The 26,648-nt window shown below is 42.1% G+C and overlaps 1 protein-coding gene across 4 annotated transcripts in view; it reads right to left on the bottom strand.

The window, feature by feature from the left end:
* The window catches only part of LOC117831117 (poly [ADP-ribose] polymerase tankyrase-1-like), a 175,665-nt gene that overhangs the window by 73,587 nt on the left and 75,430 nt on the right, over positions 1-26,648 (bottom strand). The gene's annotated exons all lie outside the window — the stretch shown is intronic.

Genomic DNA, 26,648 nt, shown 5'->3' with positions numbered 1-26,648 from the left:
TCTGCTTCAGTAAACAGAAGATCCAACTGAACCTTTCATGATGATCCTTTGACATCAGTATTAAACCCAACCAATAAAGAATCCCCTGCCTGTAATCTACCTACATCCTTCAACTGAAACTTCTTTCCTGTAGCAAAGTAATATTTTTTAGCTCTTCAAGGCCACAAAGTGACCCCAGGTGGTGCAAAATAATACATTTTTTAAAATAATTCAGCAAAATATGCAGCAGCAGGGAAGTGTACAATAATGTGGGTCTTCTGTTACCAACCACTTGCAAAACTAGAGAGCTTTTCATCAGCTGTTCTTTGGGTAAAAGGTGAATAAGCACATATTTGTATGCTATCAAGCTTAGCAGAAATAGCCACATAGTGCCTGCTGAATATTAACCTGGTAGCACTTTGATTGTAAGCGCATTAGCATCCTGATGTTAGCGGTTACCTCTAAGCACTGCTGTGGCTCTGCTCAAGGACAGCCTCACAGAGCTGAATTAAGTCCTGTTTGTCTGTAAACATAAACCGTGCCCTAAATCAGGGGTTACCTCCTTTGAAGGAGACATTTCAAGACTGATTGTATCACAGCAGCGTATTGGAGGCCGTTCTATTTTCAAAGCTCCCTCCCACAAAGGATTCATCCAGTGCAGCCTTTGTGAGCCAATATATCCTGAAACTCACTGCACGCTGTTTGAAATGAGATGTTGAACTCTCAAGCAGCTTATAGAACACTCTAACATGTATGTTATCTGTTTCAACAACATAGAATAGCTGGCAATGCATACGTGAAAAAGAAAGGGTGCCTTGGAATTGGTAATAGACTTTAAAATCATAGGTTAGTTTACATGATGTAAGTTCTGCAATATCAGATGTAGCTGTCGAGGCTGCTAGGTGACAGGAGTGGTGCACAGAAGGGAAAGGTAAGAGCAGGAAGAGCTGGTGATGCAATTCTCCCTAGAAAGGACCATTTCATTTCAGTTTGGCCTTTGGGCAGTGGGCTGGCAAGGCTGGGTCCTTCAAAGGATGCTTCCTCTGAACTGGTATGCAGCTTTGATGTTAGATAACCAAATGTATGGTTTTTGATACTATAGAAAATGTGATTATTGTGAGGTAAGATTGAAATTGAAGAGTTGAGGAATGCCTTCTGTTTTAAATGGACTCCATTCTTTATCCTAGAAGAAGGGATATCTATTAAATGAGTATGTGGCTAAATGTGTTTGCTAGTATCAAAGTATCAAGTTATCATTACAGAAATGGAAAAAATGACTCAGGCAGTAAATACACACAATGGCTGACGATCATTCAGCCGTGAGCGTTCTGTCTTGAAAATACCAGCATTATTTTTCCCTCCTTGAGATAAAGGAAAGAATGTGGTGGTGAGCTGTAATCTATGTGCAGGAAGGAAAGCTTACTCTACTGCCAATACGAGTCATTCTGATCTCAAAAAAGCACCTAACCAAACAACAGGCCTCTCCTAATCTAGCTGCCAGAGAGCCTGGTGCAGCAAGCACTGGTGACACAGGTGCAGCTCACTTTAGCTCTGCAGACCAAAGAGGAGTCACTCCATCCAAACAGCCATGGCTTGATATTAAATCACTGCCAGCTCAGCAATCTGTGAGCCAGAGAGGACGAAACAGACTGAATGCAAGGTATGTTGATGGAGACATGCTTCCCATGTCCCATATCAGTGCTGTGTCCACTACAGCGTTTTTTTGGTAGCACCTATTTTCTATTCAAACCCAATGTGATTCAGCATTTCCAGCCACCTCAGCGCAAAAACGCAGTCAGTGTCCACTGATTTGTGTATCAGAATCAAGAAGGCGCAGGACTTCTGAAATCAACTTTGTCAACTATGGAGGTCTGTGCGGAGGAGAAAGTTATCACACTTGTTTTTTCGTGGTACAATTTCCAAGTTTAGAGCTGCTGCTAATGCTATGACACACATTGTATCAATAGCTTTACAGTTTCTTGATGAAATGCCATTGAATGAAAGCAGGTATGAAGCATAGAGAGCATTTAAATACATTCCTAATGGTCTCTATTTAGGGAAGCGAAAGTATCGCGGAGCTACTTTTGTAACCTAGCAACAGTTAACGCTGATGAGAAGCGCTCTGAAATTGAGGTCGTGGGCACTCCCAGTGCAAAAAATGGTGGCAGTGTACACGGCACTACCACTGCAGCACTTATTGCACGTTAATAAGAGTACTATAACTTTTTAATTTTGTATCTGTTTATATAGCACCTTTAAAAACAAGGTTTTACACAGTGTTTTGACAGACAGCAGGGCTTGCATAATAACAAAGCATAAGAACCCAACACAAAAAGAGCCCAGGACACACAAGAACCCAACAACATGGAAGTATTGAAGCGCAATAGTTAGGCACTAGGTTCAATATTAAAATATAGGCATTTGGGTGATGCTAAAGTGACTTTTATGATGTAACTATTTGTTTTTATAATATATTAGCTCAGTAATTCAATATTTTTTGATAGTAGTAACTAGTCATTGTAACTATTGTCCAACACTGCAAAAAAGAGGGGTTGTAATTTTGGACAAAACAATGTCAATCAGGTGTAAAGGGTTTAAAAAAAGCTGTGTCAATACATTATTTTAATGAAACCATTAAAGACATAAGGTTTTCTGGTTTACTCCTCATACGAGAGGACAGATACCTACATCATATCCCCTGCATATCAATCTGTTCTATCCATAGACTGTATACATAATGGACATAGTATCCATGATGTCACCCATCTGTTTCCAAAGTGCTGTTTTGAAGCCAATCGTCGGCGGGAGCCATATTGGAAATGATGAACTCAACCTAACTGCTGCTGTCGAGCTAGTGTGAGGTAAAGAGACTCACACTAGAGGCTTTGAGCCTCCTAGCCAACAGCTACAGTGTTCCCGTCTGTCAATCAAGTCAGCTGTGCCTCTCATAATGGAAAACTCGTAATCTTAATATCTTCCAAATTGCAGCGTTCTGAAAAAATTCACCCCCTGTACAGTGTGTGCCGATCGAGAAAATGAGCTATCCAGACTACACTTGTTTTTGAACCAGGCTGTAAACATGTTTATTTCTGCTGTAAAGATCAGTCTTTATGAATCTGTGTGTATGTGGTTTCCTGTACCTGGAGCCAGCCTCAAGCAGACACTTGAGAAACTGCAGTTTTTAACACTTCCCCATTGGCTTCAGTTCTCGTGGCCGGAGGTTTCTGATTGGATCTATCTAACATGTTATATGTTGTTTCATTTCATTCAATATATGACCGGTGAAGTGAGATCATTCTCAAGCTTTTGAAAGAGCCAAGATAGACTCCCCTACTTCCAGTCTTTATACTTAGTTAAGTTAAGCCTCTTCTGGCTCTTGCTTCAGATTGAGCTTACAGACTTTAGTTTTCATACATGAGTGGTATCAGCCTTCTTGTTCAATACGCCAAATTTCCAACTGTCCAGATTTTATGTTTTCCTTCTGATAAAGATTCCCCAAGAGTTTTTCTTATATGCAATAAACCTTAAACAGCTCTCTCCAGTTGACATTAACACGAGGTTGTTGTAAGTGTCTGTTGTTGATTTAAACATATAAGTCAAATGCAGTTTGCTTTTGATGTTAGTGACCTTCAACTGTTAGTTATTCTCTCCATGGAGTTCTCGGAGGACTGATGAAATATATTGGGCAAAAGTGGAAAACCTAGTCGACCGTATTTCACACAGACACAATCAGCACTCACAGTGGCAGACAGAAAGTGAACAATAGCAATAACGGAACCCCACTGCTGTATTTTAATCACCTAAAAGCCTTTCTGGGAAGTGGAGAGGGAGACTGGAGTGAAGAAATATAAGGAAGAAAATGAAGGAAGCAGGAAGCAAAGAGTGATGCAGAGGGCGTGCTTAAAGCCAAGATGGAAAAAACTAATCTGTCTTTCTGACTTCCTGTGGCTGCATTTATCTTTTTTCATGCATACCATAACACCATGAGTGCATGCATCTAAATGTGCAAAGAGCTGCAAGCTGCCCTTCAAAAAATAACATTTTTATCATCTTAAAAAAAATACAATCATCTCAAAAACAGCTTTTAGATTGAGTCAGACAATCACAAATAATTGTCACCCATTTAGAGTGTGCACACCATTTCAAACATATGGGCGTGGACATTTGTGCATTCTGCTGCCGTGTTGGTTCCTTCTTTGCAAATGGCTTTACAATGCCATTTTTCTTTAACCTCTCTTACATCCATCCCTTTCTTCCTGTTCTTTTTACCAGCCTGTCAAGCTGTTCCCATGACAACGGTGAGTGCTAGCTGTCAGCAGTTGCCATAGCAATGAGACATGATCTATGTACGAGGGTGAAACGTCACATTTGGACCATTTTGTTTGGTGTCTTTTGCATGAGTGACTGTGTGAAGCTTCAATGGCATTTCTTTACTCTGCCCTACTAAACCCAACAGCTCACTATTTATACTCTAAATCTATAAATGTTCCTTTTCACATTACAGCAACAGACACTGCACTGCATACTACAATGTACAATAAGCTTAATGCAATATATGTGACATTTCGGTCGATTCTTAAGTGATCAAAACACCATGTATTCATATCAGAGATACATCCCACAGTCCCATCCATCCATCCATCCATCCATCAATCCAACCATCCATCCATCAATCCATCCATCCATCCATCCATCCAACCATCCATCCATCAATCCATACATCCATACATCCATTATTTAAACACTGTCCAATTTGGAGTCGCAGGGCTGGAGCCCATCCCAGCTGTCATTTGGCGAAAGATTGGGGTACACACTGGACAGGTCGCCAGTCTATCACAGGGCTAACATGTGGAGACAAACAACCACTCACACCTACTGGCAATTTAGAGTCACCAATTAACCTGTCAAGCATGTCTCTGCACTGTGGGAGGAAGCCAAAGCACCCAGAGAGAAGTCACACATGCAAAGTCCATTCTACACAGAAAGGCTCCTGCCTGGCCGGGGATTAGAACTGTGTGGCAATCACTGCACCACCATGCAGCCAATCCCACGAATCCTTACATGCTGATAAGTTGATTAAATGACTTATTATTGAAGTTTCTGCAAACTGTGGACAAAGTGGGGTACATAATATTGGAGAGTAGAGGTGCAGCAATGTGATCCAAAGAATCAGTTTCAGCATCACTCAGCAAATAAAGCAGTTTCTTAGAAGACAAGCTATCCGTCTCACAAAATGCACTTTGAGGTAATAAACAGTCTGCTGTGAAGAAAAAAAAACCCACTGGTGAGGAGATGTTTTACAATCTATCAGCAGGATGACAGAAATAAAGAGTGCACCAAGTGGAGTTGACAAACACATTCATCTAATAGTTATATTTCACTGTGTATCACTGGCAATGACGTGGAGGGATATAATAACTCCTTGTTTGACAATGAGTAAACAGGTCTTGATGTTCTTAGGAAAGCCAGGTTTAAGTCCTCTGGGATACAGTTCAGAGGGAAGATGCAATTGATATTTGCTTCAAGCAACAGGCCAGCATTTTAAAAAAAATCACTCAGGACCACTCTCATCACATTGACTAATCATTTGCATGCAATAAGTTATGTTTGGCAGTATGGCTCTGTTCTGGGAGCTCCCTGCCCTTCCACATGCCTACGGGGAATGGCAAAGCCTGAGGTGGGGAAAGCACACCTCCCCTCTCTTTCATGTGCACACATGACAAGCCAAGGCAGCAAGAGAGTCAGCAGCAATTACCCCCAGGGTACAGAACAGAGCAGACATCAGTGACAATACCTATGACACTGGTAAAATCAACCACAGCATAAAAGGAGGGGTTTGGGTGAAGTTGGGTTGCAAAGCAGTTGGTTTGCAGAAGGCCGGCTGAAGCAGTTTAAATAGAATACCCATTTTGCCTATTGCCAACCCACTAACGTTTGTTGCTTAGCGCCGCTCGAGTGGCTGCTTGTTGCAGCAGCTCTCTCTTTGTTGTTCTTTTTTCATATCTGTTTAGTTCTCTTTGTATTTGGAGCCTGTCAGGACTTTTAATGACTCATTTGTTTGCCATCGACACCAAACTGGCTACGTCTGCAGTGGTGTTTTTACTATTTTTGTTCCTGTGTGTGTCCGGAGATCTGAGCCTGCAGCATGTTGATGCTAAACGATGCTAGGCCCCATGTTCCCTGTGAGCTGAGGAGAAGGAGGCGAGGACGACGTGCTGGTATTGAGGTGCAAGCTAAAAAAGATGACATGGACCTGTCCTTCCACCCACCGTTATGGGGAATGTAAGTTCTATCTATGATAAGGTGGACGGGCTAACCCAGCACCAGAGGGAATACTGGCAGAGTAGCATCATGCTAACAGAGCTAACACCGGACACGAACGCCACATCAAGGATTTCACCTGCTGTGGGCGGACAGGATACAGGAGAGCAAGACTGAACTAACTGGTGAAGAAGGCCAGCTCAGTCCTGGACCCTGTGGAGGTGGTGGCTGACAGGAGGATTATGGACAAGCTGTCGTCTCTGATGAACATTTCTTTTGTATACATATTCTTGATGAAATTCTTGTACTGTACACCTTCTTGTTTGCTGCTGTAACTCCATGAATTTCCCCGTTGTGGGACGAATAAAGGAGTATCTTATCTTATCTTATCTTATGTTCTGTAGGCCAAGATTGACTTTGTGGCCTACCTGAACTAATGTAAAGCACAATATCTTCCTGTGAGTTTCTGAGCTCCCTCATATCAGAGGTTCCTGACCTGTGGATCATTGCCTGCTGCCGTGGACCTGCATACCTCCAACTAATATAACTATTCATCTCTTTATCATCACAAGAGTTGCTAATGCTTACAGACCTTTTGTCCTCAACTGTTACAAGTTCTCAGTCGCAATAAGTATATTATAATTTCTATGCTGTAATTGTTGATATTACAAACTGTTTTTTTTGTTACCATTATTGTTGACTTTGTAGCTGTAAGTCATGATATGTTGTTGCTGTTCTGCTTCCTGTGTCCATCCATCTCTCTCTTTCTGCTTCTCCCTCAGTCCTACTGTCATGACCAATTCACTCACAGCAGATGGCTGTTCATCATAATGATTCTGGTTCTGCCGAAGGTTTCTACCTGTTTGGAGGAAGTATTCCGATGGTGCTGTTGCCAAGTGCTTGCTTGTGATTGGCCCAAGTGGGGTCTCAGTGAATAACATACCAAAGCGTAGACATTATGTTCCTGTTAAGTGTCCTGAGAGAACTTTTGTTATGAATTGGTGCTTAGAATAAAAGATCATAGATTGATTGATTGGAAAAAGCACACAAACAGTCCACATGGTGTATTGCTGATGGCTTAATTTATGTCTTCTGGTTCTTTGAATTGAAGCCTCTTTAAAGTGTCTTAGAACAATGAAATAACCAATAATTAATGAATGATTCAGGAAATCTGATTAGGTTTTAAAATGACAGGCCATACAGTTGAATGTTAAATTAATGTGAGGTGTAGCCAGTAAACCCAATCAGATAGGCAAGGCAAGGCAAGGCAGCTTTATTTGTATAGCGCATTTCATACACGAGGGCAACTCAATGTGCTTTACATTAAAACATTAAAAGCATTGGAGACATTCAGACAGGCATAAAAGAACACAATTAAAATGAAAAGAAAAGGAAAATTAGAAATCTATTAAAAATTACATTAAAATTTTAATTTAAAGTGAGTTAAAATAATCTAAGATAGGAAGGCAGAGGTAAATAAAAAAGTCTTAGTCTTTGATTTAAAAGAGGTGAGAGTTGGAGCAGACCTACAGCTTTCAGGGAGTGTGTTCCAGATATGTGGTGCATAATGACTAAACGCTGCTTCACCATGTTTCGTTCTGACTCTAGGAACTGAAAGCAGACCAGTACCTGATGACCTCAGAGGTCGAGGTGGTTCATAAAGTAGTAGCAGATCAGCAATGTATTTTGGGCCTAAACCATTCAGTGCTTTATAAACCATCAGCAGGATTTTAAAGTCTATTCTCTGACAGACAGGAAGCCAGTGTAGAGATCTAAGAACTGGAGTGATGTGGTCTACTTTTTTGGGCCTTGTTAGGACTCGAGCAGCAGCATTCTGTTTGAGCTGCAGCCGTCTGATGGACTTTTTAGGGAGTCCTGTAAAGACCCCGTTACAGTAGTCTAGTCTGCTAAAGATAAATGCATGGACGAGTTTTTCTGCATCCTGCTGAGACATGAGTCCTTTAATCCTTGATATATTCTTAAGGTGATAATAGGCTGACTTTGTAATTGTCTTAATGTGGCTGCTGAAATTAAGGTCTGAGTCTAAGATTACACCAAGGTTTCTGGCTTGGTTTGAACATTTCATCTGTGCAGATTGGAGCTGAGCAGTAACCTTTAACCTTTCTTCCTCCAAAAACAATCATTTCAGTTTTTTCTTTGTTTAACTGAAGAAAGTTCTGGCTCGTCCAGTCATTGATTTGTTCAATGCATTTAGAAAGATAGATAGAAAGAAGTTCATCAAAAAAACACAGGATTAAAGACAGAAATCTTAAACTTTGATGTTAAAGTATAATAATTGGTGTAATATCTCTTTAACTTGTGCTTGACTCTTTCAGCATGCCTTTATATTCAAGTCAGGGCTACAATTCAGCCGGTAGACACACTAACAAGATGAGTAGTGTCAGATAGCTGGATCGATAAACATATTAGCAAATCCGTGTGCTGCTCCTCTGACTGACTGACACACACACACACACACACACACACACACACACACACACACACACACACACACACACACACACACAAACACATGATAGCCCAGACTGCTCAGCCCTGCCAGCAGCTTGGGAGATAAATAACTTACAGCTAGTCCTCTCATCTATTGCTCTCTGTGCAACCTCAAACAGTCAGACAACACAAGAAACACACACGCTGATATCTCAGCCATCTCCTGTCAATCCACTCCACCTCTCAGCTACAAACACTGAGTTTTCCTAGGAGCCGAGAACTCTGTGGAAAGTTTAAAGCTCTGTAGTTCAGAAAGTTACTTCTGAGCACACACTCCTGGAAAGCAACAGAAAGTGTCCTTCTCGCTTTCAATTCATGACAGATCCACCAGCTTTTACATGTTGGGAGAATCCACTGTCGCATTCTGTGCAGTTGCAGATTATGTGCCTCCAAGGAATCAGCTTACATTCCCATAAAAAGGATAAAAGCCCTCAATACCAATTTAAAAACGAAAAAACTTCAAAGGGTCTTATTACACTGCTGACCTGTGGAGTTCATCAAGGATCCATTCTGGGTCCTAACGAATTCTTGCTTTATGACAAGAAATTCCTTGTCTTGTTTTGAGTATTCATTCACATGCTTCTGATTTAATTTCCTAAAACAAAAACAAAAAAAGAGGTCACCTCATTCTTCCTCTTAAAGGGACAGTTCTTTAGTGTTAAGACTTTTAAGCAGGGTTGTATGAGGTTCTTGTAAATAGTAAATCTATCACCTCAGCCTCTTTGTTGAGAAACTCATTGGACTTTATACCTTTACTTTTAAGAACACTTATAAAGACACATATAAAGAGCTCATAGTGCCATATTACCACTCTAGAATGCTACTCTCCCAGCATGTAGGCCTGCTGGTCATACCTAAAGTCTCTAAAAGTAGTATGGGAGGTAGAACCTTCAGTTATCAGACCCCTCTCCTTTGGAATCATCTACCAGTCAGGGTCCAGGAGGTAGACACCCGCTCTACTTTTGAGAGTAGGTTTAAAACTTTCCTTTTTGATAAAGCTTATAATTAGAGCTGGATCAGGCTTGGAGCAGCTCTTAGTTATGCTGCTATAGGCTTAGACGGATGGGGGAACTGGCAAACTGACACACTGGGATCCTATCTCACCACCCCCCCCCCCCACCCCCTCGATCACTTACTTTAACTCTCCCTGTCCCATTGAAAGTCACTAACCATAGACCTGAGTCCAAGCCTGAGTCCCTGAGCTCCCTTGTCTCGTAGGTTCCTCTGAGCTGCCGTAGACGTCCTCCTGCTGTGGACGTTCCAGACTCCAGCTGCTACGGACGTGCCGGACTCCAGCGGCAACAGCTACTACTACTACTACTACTACTACTACTATCCATCTCATCACTCATTGCGCTCTCTCTCTCTCTCTCTCTCTCTCTCTCTCTCTCTCTCTCTCTCTCTCTCTAAAGATTGATTGATTGATTGATTGATTGATTGATTGATTGATTGATTGATTGATTGATTGATTGATTGATTGATTGACATTGCTTTCATGTAATTTAGCTTTCTTAATATAGCTAAAGAACATAGTAAAATTGGCCCTGTCTGCAAGCTTATGTGTCAGTTCTCCCCCCAGTTTCTCAAGAAAGAGGTCAAGCTAGCTGACCAGGTTTAACTGTTGGTATTACACCCACAAGATTCCCCTTTTCCTAAAAATCAGAACTATACCTTCAAACTACCTGTATACCAGCAAGCTGTAACTGCAAACATCTTCCTCAAACAACACGCCACTGGCTTGCATGAAACTAGAAGGTTGAATTTGTCACTGACAAAATTTTATTAAAACTTCTCCGTACACTATTTGTCATCTGTCACCTGAACGGTTTAAAGTGCCTCTAGATATTTTTTTCTCTGTTTGAAAAGGAGCAGGAGTCTAATCTCTCTCATAAACGGGGCATCAGGTTGCATTAAAACACAGACTGACTCTGCTGTGAAAAATCACCTGTCAAGCAGCTTCTACCGTCAGTCCTTCAACCTTACACGTTAGTCTGGAATTATGAACATGAGCAAATGTCTGAAAAGACAAAAGCTACAAGAGCTTCAGCTCTGATCTATGGACTCAACGGGACCTAAGAGGACAGTAACAAATGGAAGCTGAAGATTGGAGGAGACTTTGCAGGTGACTCTGTTTGTTTCAATATAAAGATTGCTTGCCGGTCGTTCCACTCTGTCAATTGAGCGGAACAACCGGCAGCATCCTGATGAACAAAAGTTCCAACAATCTAACCGGATTTTCAATCTTTAGTTACCACAAACTTGTCTGTGCATTTATTTTGTTTGATCTAGCTCTCTGGGTTGAAATGCATGGATTCCATTATGTTAGGATAATGGGGAAAAAAGGGTTGCATAAAAACAATTATTTGCACAAATTCTATCAAATATATTTTGAGGTCCCTCCATCCATCCATCAATTTTCTTCCGCTTATCCGGGGTCAGGTCCCGGGGGTAGCAGTCCAAGCAAATTGACCCAGACATCCCTCTCCCCGGCGACACTTTCCAGCTCCTCCTGGGGAATCCCGAGGCGTTCCCAGACCAGGCGGGAGATATAATCACTCCACTGCGTTCTGGGTCTAACCCGGGGCCTTCTCTCAGTTGGATGTGCCCGGAACACCTCTAAAGGGAGGCGTCTGGGAGGCATCCTTATCAGATGCCCGAACCACCTCAGCTGACTCCTTTCGACGCGGAGGAGCAGCGGCTCTACTCTGAGCTCCCTCCGGATGTCCGAGCTCCTGACCCTATATTTTGAGGTCCCGCAGATTTAATTTCTGGGAGCATATGCATCCATGATGATCGAAGCTTCAACTCTTTTAGTAAAAGTTGCTCGTTGGTTTTTCAGTTTGATGTCTCACATTGAAGTTGCAATTCTGTAGTATGTTCCAAATAGTCCTAAAGATAGTGGAATTTGTTAGCAAAGTGCACGTGTATGAGTACATGTTAATCTGTTAAGGCTGGTTCATACTTCTGCGTTGATGCATCGCAGCAGGGGCTGACGTGGACATGGGCTCTACATACTTGTGCGTCGATGTGTCCGTGTCGCGGAGCAGTACTCCGCAAAACTCTTGAGGGCAGTGTGGTCTCTCTGATAGTCCGGTCTACTGTTTCAAGCCCCTCTACGATCTCTGTTTACTTTTCCTCAGCGATTCAGAGCGTGTTATGTTAATCTTCAGCTGATACATGTTGCTGTTTATCATACACACATTATTAAATGAAGAATAGAGAGGAGGAGATGAAATACACGGCCGATGAGCTGGGATACTGGAAGTGCTGTAAATGTGGGAAATACAATGCCGCCAAGCGGACCAATCACGGTCCACGTTGAAACGACGCGCAGTTACATTTTGGAGGAGGTGCGCGTCAGCTACATGCGGAGGCCTTTGGTTAGGTACGGGTTAGTGGTGCAACGGATCATCGTTGATCCGTGACCCGTTCGGATGCCTCTCCACGGTTTGGCACGGACGTGGTCCGCGGATCGGTTGATGAGAAAAGTTGCGCGTGTTCACGTGATGACCGCATGTTCAATCCACCCTCACTCGTGAAGCGCAGCGGTGGTCATGGCAAGTGAAGGAGCAGAGGGACTTGAAAAACCTCCTGCATCTTTTAAGTCACATGTATGGGAGCATTTTGGTTTTCCTGTGAAATACAGTGAATGCTGAATGTGCTTGAGCCACGTTATGAAATTCCGTTGCGCACCCACTAGACCAGAGGCCGTCAATACGCGGCCCGCATCCGGCCGCCTATTTGTGGCCCCCGAACTGTTACTCCTTCACTCTGTGTTTTGGTCGGGTCACCGTGTGTTTACCGGGATTTTTTTCTCCATGTCAACGATACGCAGACAGGCTGTTACTGTGTCACTTAGAGTCCACTGCTGCGAGTGAAATCTTTAAGTTTCACTTTGGTTTATGGAGCAGTTCACATGTTGGCACTTTGCCAGCTGTAGGACCCTAGAATCAAACGGTGTGTTCACAGTTTGCTGCTCAAAGAAAAGTGGACGGTGAAAATCAGCAAATGAAAGAAGAATAGAGTGAAACTTTAGAAGTTCCTCTGCTCCTTCACTTGCCATGCCATGAAATGCAGTGAATGAGTCAGGACTGGGCCCACAGATAGGGGGCTTTGCACATGCAGTACATTTTGAGTTGAATGTTGTTTTTATTTAATGGGCAAAAGTGTTTTATAAAATAAATGGAGGGACAAAGTTATATTTGTCTTGTCTTCTTTTTTTTTTTTGCAGATCCGAAAAATGGTCCGATCCGTGACTCAAAACCGTGATCCGATCCGAACTGTGAGTTTTTTGATCCGTTGCACCCCTAGTACGGGTGCTACACAGACCTCCGGTGTAGGCTACGCCATCGATTCGACGCAGAAGTATTCTCAGGCTTTAATGTGTATAGTGAGGGGAAGGGGAAGGGGAAGGGGGGAGGGGTTGAAAATAATTTCATCTATTAAAAGGAAGCCCTGCAGAAGCTATGACCCAACATAACAGTCCTTTTATCATTTACACTGGTCATACTTTTGCTGAAAGCAGATGTTAAAAATGAATTGAAAAGGAAACCTTCAAAGAAAATTTTAAAGAAGCTTTACATTTCCTTTCTTTGACATATTCTATCCTCATTAACCATTAAAAACTTTAGAATGTATTCATAACTCATTTATTTAACTCTTATTTATTCATCATCAGCTGATTTAATTTCACTGCTTCCTCTTTCATTTGAATAAGTCGGTCGAGGCAGATGTCTGTCTAACATGAGTCTGGTTCTGCTCGAGGTTTCTGCCTGTTAAAGGAAGTTTTTCCTCTCTGCTGTAACTAACTAAACACTGTGAGGTGCAATGCTCATGGTGGATTAAGATGAGGTAAGATCGAGTCCTGTCTGTAAGAGGGGACTGGCTCTTATCCTGTCTTGATGTTTGGTCCTTGTTAATAATTCAACATAGAGTGGTCTAGACCTGCTCTGTTTGTAAAAGCGTCTTGAGATAACGTTTGTTGTTTGGCGCTATACAAATAAAGATTGATTGATTGATTGATTGATTGTCTAGTTTAGTTTCGCAGCATCCTTTCTCGGCGGTCTTAGTTCGTGTATTCATGTAGAAAACAATGAATGCAGTACAAAAAGTACAAAGTTTTACATCCCTTAGAACATTTCATCTTTTTTGTCTTTACCTAACCCAGTCATAATTTTATTTCAATTTCCTCTGCAGTGTCTGCACAGCACTGATTGTAGTGTCCATTGAGAGAGGTGCGGTTTTAGAATAGCTGAAAATTAAAGCCCTCCTTGTCTAAATAAATAATTTGAAAAGAGGTTGTCTTAGGATAAATATCCACCATACCCATTCCTGAACAGTTCAGTAGAGGAGAAGCATGTTTTTCAGCAGATAGGGATGATAAACACTGCCTGTCAGCATGGTGCTCTCAGCAGGATAAGCTCCCATAATCAACATTTAAACAAGACTTCAATGAATGTCTTTTTTTCCTTCTCTGCCCTCTCTCTCCTTCTCTCTCTCTCCATCTCTCTGATTTTGAATCCTGGTCTTGCTCCTCAGCTGTCTGTTTCTTTGATGTTGGTGCCAGCTAGGACGTGAGTGGGTGCAATGCTTCTCGCTGCTGAAATACGGATCCGAAATTCACAATATCCACAAACAAACGCTAACACACATTTTCAAACGACAGAGCTCAACAAAGTCCAAAACACATGACATGTATCCCCTTTCAAAAACGAACAGAATCTCCATGTAAGGCAGATAGTGACGCTGGAGTACACAGGAGAACATTTTAAAAAGACTGAAAAATAGTGTCTGTACGTATGTGTGTGTTCAGTGGGTAGCCAGAGAGCCCTGGCGTTCTCCTGAGGAAGCAATGTCTGCAGGAACTATTTTTGTGTGTGTGTGCGCGTGTGTCTATGTGTGTGGGAGTAAGAGGTAGGTTTCAATAGAGGCAGCTTGATAACGCTCTCCACTCAGCTGTGTTAATAATATCTCACTGTGATGGGCCCTCAATCATCTGAGTGTTCGCGCACACACACTCAATCACACACACACACACACACACACACACACACACACACACACACACACACACAAACACACACAAAGGCTGCTGTTAGACTGCTGTTGCCTGTACTATGGAACAGTGTGATGAGAACAAAAAGCTGTTACTAGAATGAGAGCCGGGGAAAGAAAAAGAAACTACACACTGCAGGCTCCAAAGTCTACAGATAACCCAACATTACACCTGCATGTGAAAGTTGAACATCTTGTTCCAGAAGCTGGAGTTCGCCGCTGTTATCGCATCTACTCCACTGAAAACATAATGAGGGTTCTTACTTTGGAGAACCATGTCTTAATGGGCCTGATTTTGTGAATGTGAGGGCTATTATCCTTAAAAAGGAAAGAGCCTTCTTCTTACAAAGACTGGAGCATATTTCTGAACATCACTGTCTGTCATTTTTCCTCCAATATAACTAAATAACTAAGCCCAAAGCTGGTTCAGACAAAGGCTTCAAGATGCAGAGCTGACCATACACATTTATAACCACACAGTCTCTTCATTCATCTTGTTTTCGTTCCCTCCATCCCTCTCATTTCATGTGCTTCTATGTAAGAGCAGAGCTTTTTAATTCCCCCAAGAGGCAGCTGCAATCAACATTTATGCTCCTGATCTGTGTGTTTGCATGTGAGTGTGAGGTTGAAGAGAGGAGACTGAGAGCCTGTGCCACTTCTAATTAAAATGAAGCTGGGAGAAGGAGGAGGAGGAGGAGGAGGGAGAGGAGAAAGAAGGAGCTCCTGTTTACTTTGAAAAATGCATCATTATTATCTATCATAAGGATCCCGCCACGCTCTGTTTGGTCCATGATTACTAGTAGTGTCCTTGTAATAATTTGTGTGTTTGTCTTGGAGATAAATTGTGTATGTGCGCATGTGTCCGCGGAGTTATGCTCATTGTGCCAGCTGCTGAATAATTCTGTATACATGTTTGAACTGGAAAACACTCTGGTACCAGACCATTATCTGACTCATTATCAATGGGTTTATAACTTTGCGTCGGGGTCCACCTTGTTGGGATTCTATTTCCCATAACTACCTGCTAACCATACATTATCCTGTGTATTACCCTGCAACTAACTTTGAGTACAAACACAGTATCAAAATACCTTGATTTAAAGATGATCTAAAACTATTTAAATACAGTTTTTAAAAAAATAGTCCGAATGACTCCACGGTAGTTAGTGTTCCATGGTGATGGATTCTTATCTGCCTGTTGTGGTCAACATTAAACTGTCCTCATTCAGCTCTCCTTCTCAGAGCTCTGCGGTTCACACACACATCAGTAGTGTGGGAGGTAGAACCTTCAGTTATCAGGCCCCTCTCCTTTGGAATCATCTACCAGTCAGGGTCTGGGAGACAGACACCCTCTCCACTTTTAAGAGTAGACTTAAAACTTTCCTTTTTGATAAAGCTTATAGTTAGAGCTGGATCAGGCTTGGACCAGCTTTTGTCATGCTGCTATAGGCCTAGACTGCCGGGGGAACTGGCACACTGACACACTGAGATCCTAGCTCACCCCCTTCCCCCCAACCCCTTCATCACTTACTTTAACTCTGCCTGTTCCATTAAAGTTACTAACCATAGACCTTTCTGGAGTCCCTGAGCTCCCTTGTCTCGTAGATTCCTCTGAGCTGCCGTAGACGTCCTCCTGCTGCGGACGATCTGGACTCCAGCTGATACGGACGTGCTGGACTCCAGCGGCAACAGCTTCTACGACTCGTTTCATCACTATCACTTCTCTCTCTTACTCCCCTCTATCTGTCTTTCCAGACCCAACTCAGTCGAGGCATGATGGCTGTCTAACATGAGTCTGGTTCTGCCTGAGGTTTCTGCCTGTTAAAAGGAAGTTTGTCCTCACCACTGTAACTAGCTAAATACTGCGATGTGCAATGCTCATGATGGATTAAGGTGGGGTCAGACTGAGTCTTACCCTGTCTTGAAGTTGGGTCTCTGTTCATAATGTGACATAGAGTGGTCTAGACCTGCTCTGTTTGTAAAAGCGTCTTGAGATAACGTTTGTTGTGATTTGGCGCTATACAAATAAAGATTGATAAAGATTGATTGACATCGTAGGGCGCGGGTGGCCTAGCGGTCTAAGCACACGCCCCATGTACAGAGGCTATAGCCCTCATCGCAGAGGTCACAGGATCGATTGCAGCCTCGACCATTTACTGCATGTCTTCCCCCACTCTCTACTCCCCACACTTCCTGTCTCTCTTCAGCTGTCCTATCTGACAAAGGCGAATATGCCCCAAAAACATATCTTTAAAAAATAAACGTCGCAAACGTCACAACTTTGAACCCTGCTGTTATCATCAACACCGCTCATGATTAAGTTTGTTTGTAGCGCTCAGTAACTTTAAGTTGCTCTCACCTGCTCCGCTCCTTTCTAGGAATGCTGGACAGGATCTAAGATGTAAATATCCATTTTGTTTAGCCAGCCACATTAGCATGCTAACTGAAACTAGAGTTTTAGCCACATTGTTTTGATGCGAAAGGAAACTAACGGTTTTCAGGGTTCCCACTCTTTCCAGAGATCATTTTCCAGGACATTTCAAGGACATTTTCAGTGATGATCAAGCTGGTATGACAGTCTAAATTTAGTTCCTAATTTAGTTACTAAATAGTCTAATAAGTTCCTCTCAGTGGAAGTCTACATTGAAGACATGTAGTCTATGGCTATCAATGAAATCATCTCTTACATGCTTCAAAATGATGGCAAATTGATTATAGAATAATGCAACCACAGATGGAGAGCACTTCACTTTATTAGTGCAACCAAGTAACAATGATGGGCAACTCTCATCTCAGCTTTCTATTTTCTCAAACATTATAAAATGAGCTAAGAAAAAAACAAAAGAGCCAGCAAAGGAATTTGAAAGCTGCCTTACTGAAATGAATAAATAATAATAATAATCAGAGGATCAGTGCATTAATGACCTAAATAGAACTGAATGACAAAAATGGCCACAAATGTTGAATGGGGATGTGTTTTTTTAACCTTGTCAGGTCGCATGCAGTCATGTTGGAATCATTTTCCAGGACAATCTGTAATTTTTAAGGACATTTTACTTTTTCTCCCATTTTCCAGGTGTTTTCCAGTACTGGAAAACTGGTCAACTGTTTTCCAGGTTTTCCAGGATGCGTGGGAACCCTGGGTTTTACCTCACCTTGCGGTCTATGCTGTCAACATGCAGTAGCAAAATGTGTCTGAACTCTTTTATCCAGATTGATTTTAACATGACGTGTGATCAGTTTGACTCTGGTGTTGATCATATTAGTGAAAGTTAATAACCGTTGTCAAGGGGTTTTGACCAATCAGAATCAAGCATCTTACACAACCGGAAGATCAGTAAGAAAGCCGGGTAATAATTATATCTAACTGTCTGTAAGCCATCATGAGTAAAGGACTACAAAGAATGGAAAAGCTCTTGGCCATTCCGGCATTCAAGGATGGCGTAGCAAATCAGCTGGAGTGTAGTGTGTGAAATAGTTAGGACTGTGATGTATTGACAACTAAAACAATCTGACAGCATGAAGCACACTGTCTACTTATATTTGCATTATGTTTATATACCCATCTGTAGTATTTATGTTACAAGCATATATCAATCAATCAATCAATCTTTATTTGTATAACGCCAAATCACACCAAACGTTATCTCAAGACGCTTTCATAGACACAGCAGGCCTAGACCACTCTATGTTACATTATTAACAAAGACCCAACACCAAGACAGGATAAGACTATGGCTGTTTTTGAAACCGCCTAAAACGGACGGATTTGGCCAAATTTCAGTATGTAGTTAGTATGTAGTATGTAGTATGTATTACGTTATAACACCAGCAAAATCTGCAGTATGCCAAAATTACCCAGATGTTGAACTGATAGGGGAACATTTCACAGTATGCATCAGACCAGTCTCCATCACGTACTGTTTTCCAAAATGCACAGGGCTAACGTTAAGCTTCTTCTTTTTTATTCTTTCATGACGGGGGCACTCAGTTCTTAGGTGCTGTGAAAATCACTTAATTACATATAAACCACTTCTTAACTTTTTAAATCATAAGTGGATGCTAAAGAAGAAGTTTCGCTATATAAACCGCAAATCCAGCAACGCCTGACCCAGCATACTGCACTCAGAGGGATAGAGGGGAGAGAGAGAGAGAGAGAGAGAGAGAGAGAGAGAGAGAGAGAGAGAGAGAGAGAGAGAGAGAGAGAGAGAGAGAGAGAGATGAGACAAATAATATATCTATTTTTGTACCTCTGTCTTGAACTCCATTAGTTAATTTATTCGAATGACAAGTGTGAAGGTTTTCCAGGTCCCTGAATTTCTCTGAATGTTTATAGCTCACCCTTAGAATTCACGCTGTAATGTCTGTTAGCAGTCGGGATGCAAATCCCCATCACCCCATTAAATTACCCTAAGACCATAACAAGGATAAAACCACACTGGCGTGAAAATATATTCCATCTACTGTGCATGGCTGCTTCCAGTCTGGGCAATTAAAGAGCATTACCAATACAGGAGGGGTCATTCTGAAATATGTCTCAGTGCAGTTTTTATATTCTGGACACGGTCACATTCATCTACTTATGAACCATTACATTTCAACACGACTGGATGATCTCTGTATTTGTCCCCTGCATCTCCAAAGAATTTCAAATTACACGGTGTTCCCTCGGGGTATCACGTCCCCCAGCGGGCCACCTGCATAGATAATAACCCTGCGAGGTTCTCTCACAATTATGGGTATGGTGGTGATATGATGGATACAAGCTGCCAGCTGAGCGTCATCAACAATACTGAAGTACACATAATTATAGCAAAGAGCCTCCTCAAGGCTGTTAAAGCATTTATACGACAGTTACCAAGAGTACAGAGTAAAAAGGCTCCCTTTGCCTCCCTTGTTGGTCTAGCAGTTGTCATAGCAACCTGTAAAATAGAGATTGCCGTGCTAAAGCGACCAATAAATTAAAGATGTCCTTGTTTTCTAAAAAATGACTCTGACCAATCAGATCACTTAAATGGAACTCCTGTCTTCATTATAGGCTGAGCTCTCAGCTTCAGGCTGGTGAGTGACTTTAAACAGGTAGAGTGAGCCAGCAGATGATGCAACTCAGTATTTCAAAGGGAGAGTTTAAGTTTGACACGATAATCTTAATGTTGATTCTCTTGCTGCCTCTCTCCCGAGGAGAACAACACAAGAAGGACCCCAGTCCGGTTCGGCTGATTGCCCATGCAGAGTGGAGCTTCAGTCTCACTCAGCTCAGAGTCAGCATGAGCAGTCTTTATTCCTGCCAGGTTACAAAACAGCAGTATGGTGGACCACAGGGAGTGCTTCAACTAATACCAACAAACCCACAACAAGAACATACACTGTGTTTTCTCCCCACCCAGTTATTCATCAGGGAGGCTAATCAGTCACAAGCCAGGCGCCTCGCTGTGATGCAGCAGAGCTCAACCTGAGGCTCAGGATTCTCTGAGGAAGCATGAGCGGACGCTGCGGTCACAACATTTTTCTGTGTAGTGAACATACAGCACTTTCCTCCGTTAGCAAATACACTTTTGGGGTTCCCTGGCATTTTATTTAGCGTGTCCAGCATTTCTCCAAGCACTAAAGTTCAACTCCACACTCTGCAATCTAACAGCCTCAGAATGAACTCCCAGGTGTGACATTAGCTGACTGTTAAACTCTAAACTAATTTTTGGATCTAGCAGGGTAAGCAAAAACTTGCAGCTGATAATTACATCTGCAGATTATACACCCTATTCACGACATAAAGGTGAGCAGAGCAAGAAACTCTGAGGGACTGTAAAGTGCACACACATAATAGTTCAATAAAAACCTCTCAGTGTGTTCAGCTTTGTGCATCACAGCCCTGGAAATTAACCCACTCTTTAGTGGCTCTTAATTAATCAGCCGATTTCTCTTCCGAGCACGGATGTGTTAAGATAACTGGAGAACAAAGTGGTGCCCCAGTGACAGCTACCTGTGCTTGATGGGTGTAACAGCCAGAGAAGTCACTTAGGCCTTACATGTAGTTACTGTCAACTAGGGATGGGAATTTACAGTAATCACTGTACTTGATTATTTGAATTACCTAATGAACGACTAATGAACGCAATCAGCTCTTTGAAGCCTTCTCCTTCCACAAAACTTAAAGCTGGGGTTGGTAGTCTCGGAAAACTAGCATGAATTTGAATGTAGCATTTCCTCAGGACTCCGTCTAACCCCTCCCCTCCTCCCTCAGAGCTCCTCCAAAACAGCGCCCCCCACATGCACGAGCGCCGCTGACTTGCGACCATATGATGGTGACTGATTCAAAACCGGTCCTCACCAAAACATTCTCATAGTGAAAGTTAAAAACACAAACAAACATGGCTGCTGTTAGCACTCACAACTGTCATGCTAGCATTATCCAGTTGTACCGGTGACATGATATCAGGAGAAAAGTTATAACACAACAACAGAGCCATCATACGCAGAGCACGCACTATAACACTGGACCCCCAACACCCCCTCTACTCGGTCTTCACACTACTCCCCTCCGGTCGCAGATACACATCCCCTTACTATAGGCGAGCCCGGTTTGGCAGAAGCTTCGTCCCATCGGCCATAGCACTGCTAAACAGAATGCCACTGTAATGTGTCCGGTGTGTTTATATGTGTCCAGTGTGTTCATATGTGTCCAGTGTGTTCATATGTGTCCGGTGTGTTATATGTGTCCAGTGTGTTCATGTGTGTCTGGTGTGTATATATGTGGGATGTGGGGCACCATTGCTGTGAGGCTGGGTGGATGTTTATGGTTATTGTGTTCATACATGTATTCCTGTACAGACGGTGGCAACAAATCTCCTTATTAAGGACAAATAAAGATCTATCTATCTACCTATCTACCTATCTATCTATCTATCTATCTATCTATCTATCTATCTATCTATATATCTATCTATCTATATATCTATCTATCTATCTATCTATCTATCTATCTATATATCTATCTATCTATCTATCTATATATCTATCTATCTATATATCTATCTATCTATCTATCTATCTATCTATCTTTCTATCTATCTATATATCTATCTATCTATATATCTATCTATCTATCTATCTATCTATCTTTCTATCTATCTATCACATATAATACTGTAACAGCTCTACTGTTTGTTAAACATGTTCAGTGTAGATGTTCTTAATTCCTACAGTGTTGACAGTCAGTGAATGAATCAGGAGAGGTATAGAGTGTGTGAGCTGGAGAGAGGAGAGACAAGAGGAGAAGTTCTTCATTCATTCAAACATTGGTTGTTGCTTTGTTGGTTGGCCTGGTAACGGCCGACAGTGACCGGTTATTAAAACTCAACGTGTTCACGAATCGGCTCGCCATCCCTACAGCGTCCGGACGGACGCTACAGTACATTTACATTTCTGTAGGACTTACTGAACGTCATTCATTCTTCTGCTTGTCAGAGCCCCCGTGGTGAGAGGTTTTTAGACTCTGATCCGGATTACAGTCCTGAGCAAAGCACCTCATCAGGTCAGAGGGGACAGGCCCGAGGTCGAGCGAGAGGGGCAGTCAGTAGAGTCAGGGGAAGCAGAGGCAGGAGACGGGGACTCAGAGTGAACGCCGGGGAAATGTACGCGCAGGAGGCGGGCAGAACGGCAGGACGGGATTTGATTGGTTTAAAATTTTGGCACCCAAAAACGGTGATTGGTTGGTGTTTTCCCAGGTTTACTCCGGCTGTAGATAGCAGCTTTTCTTCACTCTTTTTTAAGAACATATCATGTAATGATTACCATCAGGACATAAAGATCATTTTAACCAGTATAACAAAAAGTGGATCTAAATCTGATTACCAACCCCAGCTTTAAGCGCATGTGGTTAAGCATCAAACTAGTGTTTCTATGGTATGGAAGTTTAACGCCACATATCTTGCACTGCACATTAACTTCATTGTTTTTTTTTAAAGTACTTCCGGACATTACTTTTTTTTAGCTGACATGTGGCAGGTGTCACAGACGGTTCTGTGTTTGTTGTGCTTTTGCTTTCAGTGTAATAATATGTTCCTAGAGAGTTGCCGTAGCTGCCTTAAAACAGTTGTTTTTGCTGAAATCTGGCTCGGTGTGTTCTAAAGCTGAAGCTGTGGCCGGAGAAGTCATATGTTTATATCCCATTAATTATTTTCCTACCTAGTATATTCAGATAGGCGAAAACAAAAAGCACATGGTCACACATGTAACACTGTATGAGTTCAAGTTATGTTGCCAGGTGGGCGAGTAACAAAATGCTACTTGAATAATGGGGTTAATGGTGAGTACCAGAGTACTCGAGTATTCATACTCATCCCTACTGTTAACACATGTGAATAACATGACAGCTCCTTACAGGTGCAACTTTTTACACTCATTACACAACATCTCCTGTCTTTTACATGTACACATGTATACATAAACACACACATGCAGTAGCACTCAAGTCCAGGGCCTGGACTTCAGTCTAACTTGAGTCCTCATTTTCTGGACTGGATTAATTAAAGCTCCTTTGAGGAACTTTCTGTTACACACATCTGATAATCTAACACACACATGCACACCTCTATCCGTCTTTCCAACCAATTAGCACAGTTGAGGCAGATGGCTGACTAACATGAGTCTGGTTCTGCTCGAGGTATCTGCCTGTTAAAGGAAGTTTTTTTTTCCATGTATCTTGTTAGATGCTACAAAGTGCTCTGTTCATAGTGGATTAAGATGAGATAAGACAGTCCTGTCAGTAAGAGGGGACTGGATCTTATCCTGTCTTGATGTTGGGTTATAACAGAGTATGGTCTAAACCTGCTCTGGTGGTAAAGTGTCTTTAGATAACATTTGTTGTGATTTGGCGCTATATAAATAAAGACTAATTGAGATTGATTGATTAATTGACACACACAGTCCCGCCAGCAGACTCACACACATAAACGCAACCCTGCTAGCATGCGCAACAGTCCCCAATGCCACACCTGCAGTTGAAATAAGGTAAACAAAATGCTAACAGCTATTGTGTGTTTTTATTTTTACTAATTATTGTGGCAATGGGCTGGTTTGTGTCCTGGATGTGTTAGCTGTGAGACTAGTTTCGGGCTAGTTTTGATTAGCCATTGGGCTGATTGTGTCAACCAAACCTGGCAACTATGTTTGAAATATTTCATGAATTAAACCTTATTAAGGTAAAGAATAAGAGTACAATTAGAATGTGAAAGTTAGAAAAAGAACATCTAGTAAAGGGGTAATGCCAAACATCTGTGATAATAAAATGTTCACGTTCTTGATATATGCGATTAAATGCAATCAAATATGATTAAAGCTGCTGTTGGTAGGAATGGTGTAAAAAACCTTACTTTGTTTCTGCTGGGTTTGGAGAAAAGGTCATAATACCAATCAACACTCATCGGTAAGTGGAGTAATTTGAGACTATTTCGAAATCTCTGTGTTTTCCAATGCCTTTGTATCAAGCAATGTTATTATTCCCCTCGTTCCCGTTATGAAGGACCAATCAGAGCTAATCTCCAATCCTCTGACCTGTTTGTTTAAGGGGCGGCCCCTACTACGTCCTCCGATTGGTTATGAGTCCGGCACTATGACAGCACACGCCAATCTGTGTGGGGGGGCTAAGAGGAAATCTGGTTGGGAGGGATAGTGTTGACATTCAAAGTCCCTCTCTCTGAACAGATGTTTACTCTGTGACTACCAACAGCAGCTTTAATACAATCACAAAGCTTGCAATTAATGATTTAAAAAAAAATGTATTGCTTGACCGCCCTATTAAAAAACATTTTTTTGCTACCTTAGAGTAACTGTTTAAAAAAAAAAACACCTTTGGGTCATTGCGACCTGCATCTCTGTCTACAGCAACTACTCCCAATTGTCTCTGAGCAATGGTACTATTGGAGGGATTAGGCGCCACATGGGACTCTGTAAGCAGCAGTTTTTCTTCATTGTGTGTGTCAGGGCTCCAGGGTTAACAAAGCTCCAGTACCCTGTTAGTCAAAAAAACTGCCTTACAGTGAAAGCTTCACTCAACTTATTACCTGGGGCAAAATCTCCCCGTGGGAAATAAAGGCCTTGGTATAAGGGCTGGAGCTTTCCTATACTCATTTCAACGTGAAAGCCAGACTCCATGCAGTGTGCTGGAAGTGCTGTCAATATGGCAGGTCCAGAAGTGATGAGAATTGCATTCCCTGCTTGAACCACAATAATCTATGACATAGTGCAATACAAATTAAAGCCGCAAGCGGCGACGAACGGGCCCTCGCACACCCGCGGCCGCCGCCTACGCGAGCCGCCGCCACATGTAAACCGTCGCCTTATATTTGCCATCACATGATGCAAAAGCAAGATCTGAGAGTATATACTGCCTCAGGTGGTGCAAATGTTCCAAGTTTTTGGCAGATTGCCAAGAAAACCTCAAAACTTGACAGTGTGCCACGCCCACAATTTTAGTCTGAACAGAATTCCTTTAACAATAATTTTATCGTCAATATGTCTGCTACAGAATGTGCCTTGTTTGGACTGAATCAGAGAAAAACTCTAGGAGGAGCTCTCAAAAGTATGCACCCTTATTTGGGCATCATTCTTCACATTCAAAGCTGTATGTGCGTTTGATGCCCTGCCTCAACGCCTGCCACGCCCACATTTTTTGTCTGATCAAAATTTGTTCTGATAATTTTTTCTCATCAAGGTGTCTCCTATAGGTTGCCCTTGGTTTGGACTGAATCGGAGAAAAGCCCTTGGAGAAGATAACGAAAGTATACACCCTTATTTTGGCCCCGTTTTTCATGTTCAAAGCTAGGTGGCGCTCTTCCTGTTGAGTTTGGGATATGGGTGCAAGAGGCTTTTTTGTGCGTCCTGATGCCATGAATATGCGTACAATTTTTCAAGCATGTAGCTCAAAATAACCCCTAAGGGGAGGGGTTTTTGAAAACTGTAGGGGGCGCTAGTGAGCACATTTTTTTCGACTTTTTTTGCGAAACCCATAAAATGTAGCAATTTTCCCCAGGATTGATGAGTGTGTTGGATGAGGTGAAATTACGTGCATTTTAAAGTCACAAAAATCCATTTTCTGATGGTTTTTTTTGGATGCCCCACCCCAAAGTCTGCCACGCCCACAATTTTGGTCTGAACAGAATGCCTTTACTTTGTATTAATCGTCAATGGGTTTACTATAGAATGTGCCTAGTTTGGACTGAATCGGAGAAATTAGCAAAAGTATGGACCCTTGCACGGACCCATTTTGGCCCCATTTTTCATGTTCAAAGCTATGTGGCGCTCTTCCTGTTGAGTTTCAAATATGGGTGCAAGAGGCTTTTTTGTGCATCCTGATGCCATGAATATGTGTAGGACTTTTCATGCATGTAGCTCAAAAAAACTCTATGCGTAGCATGTTATTTTTACCTCTAGGGGGCGCTACTGAATTTTTTTTTGTGAGACCTTTAATAACTTGCAATTTTCACCAGACCCAATGAGTGTGCAAAAATATCCGCGCTTTCATTCACGTTCAGGGGTCCAAAAATGCGTTTTAAGTGGCGGAAGAAAGAACAATCCTTAGGGTTGCAATAGGGCCTTTGCCACCAGTGGTAATAAACATGTTCTTGAACCAAGGGAAAGAGCGAGAAAACCAACATTTGAAGCGTGTTACTTGGTGTCATCAGGTTTTTGGTGCATAAGGAACAGAAAAAGAGTCGCCCCTGCATCTGATATTGTTTTGCATGTTGCTATATACTGCTATTATTCACCATGGAGTTACCCACTGAAGGGTTTGATTCTCCATCTATTCATTTTAAGGACTGACAGCCAAGAAAGGATGCTAATGC

This window comes from Notolabrus celidotus, chromosome 19 (genome assembly GCF_009762535.1).
Source record: "Notolabrus celidotus isolate fNotCel1 chromosome 19, fNotCel1.pri, whole genome shotgun sequence".
NCBI classification, from domain to species: Eukaryota; Metazoa; Chordata; class Actinopteri; order Labriformes; family Labridae; genus Notolabrus; species Notolabrus celidotus.
Note: the sequence above shows the minus strand (reverse complement) of the source record. Positions and strands in the feature narration are given on the sequence as shown.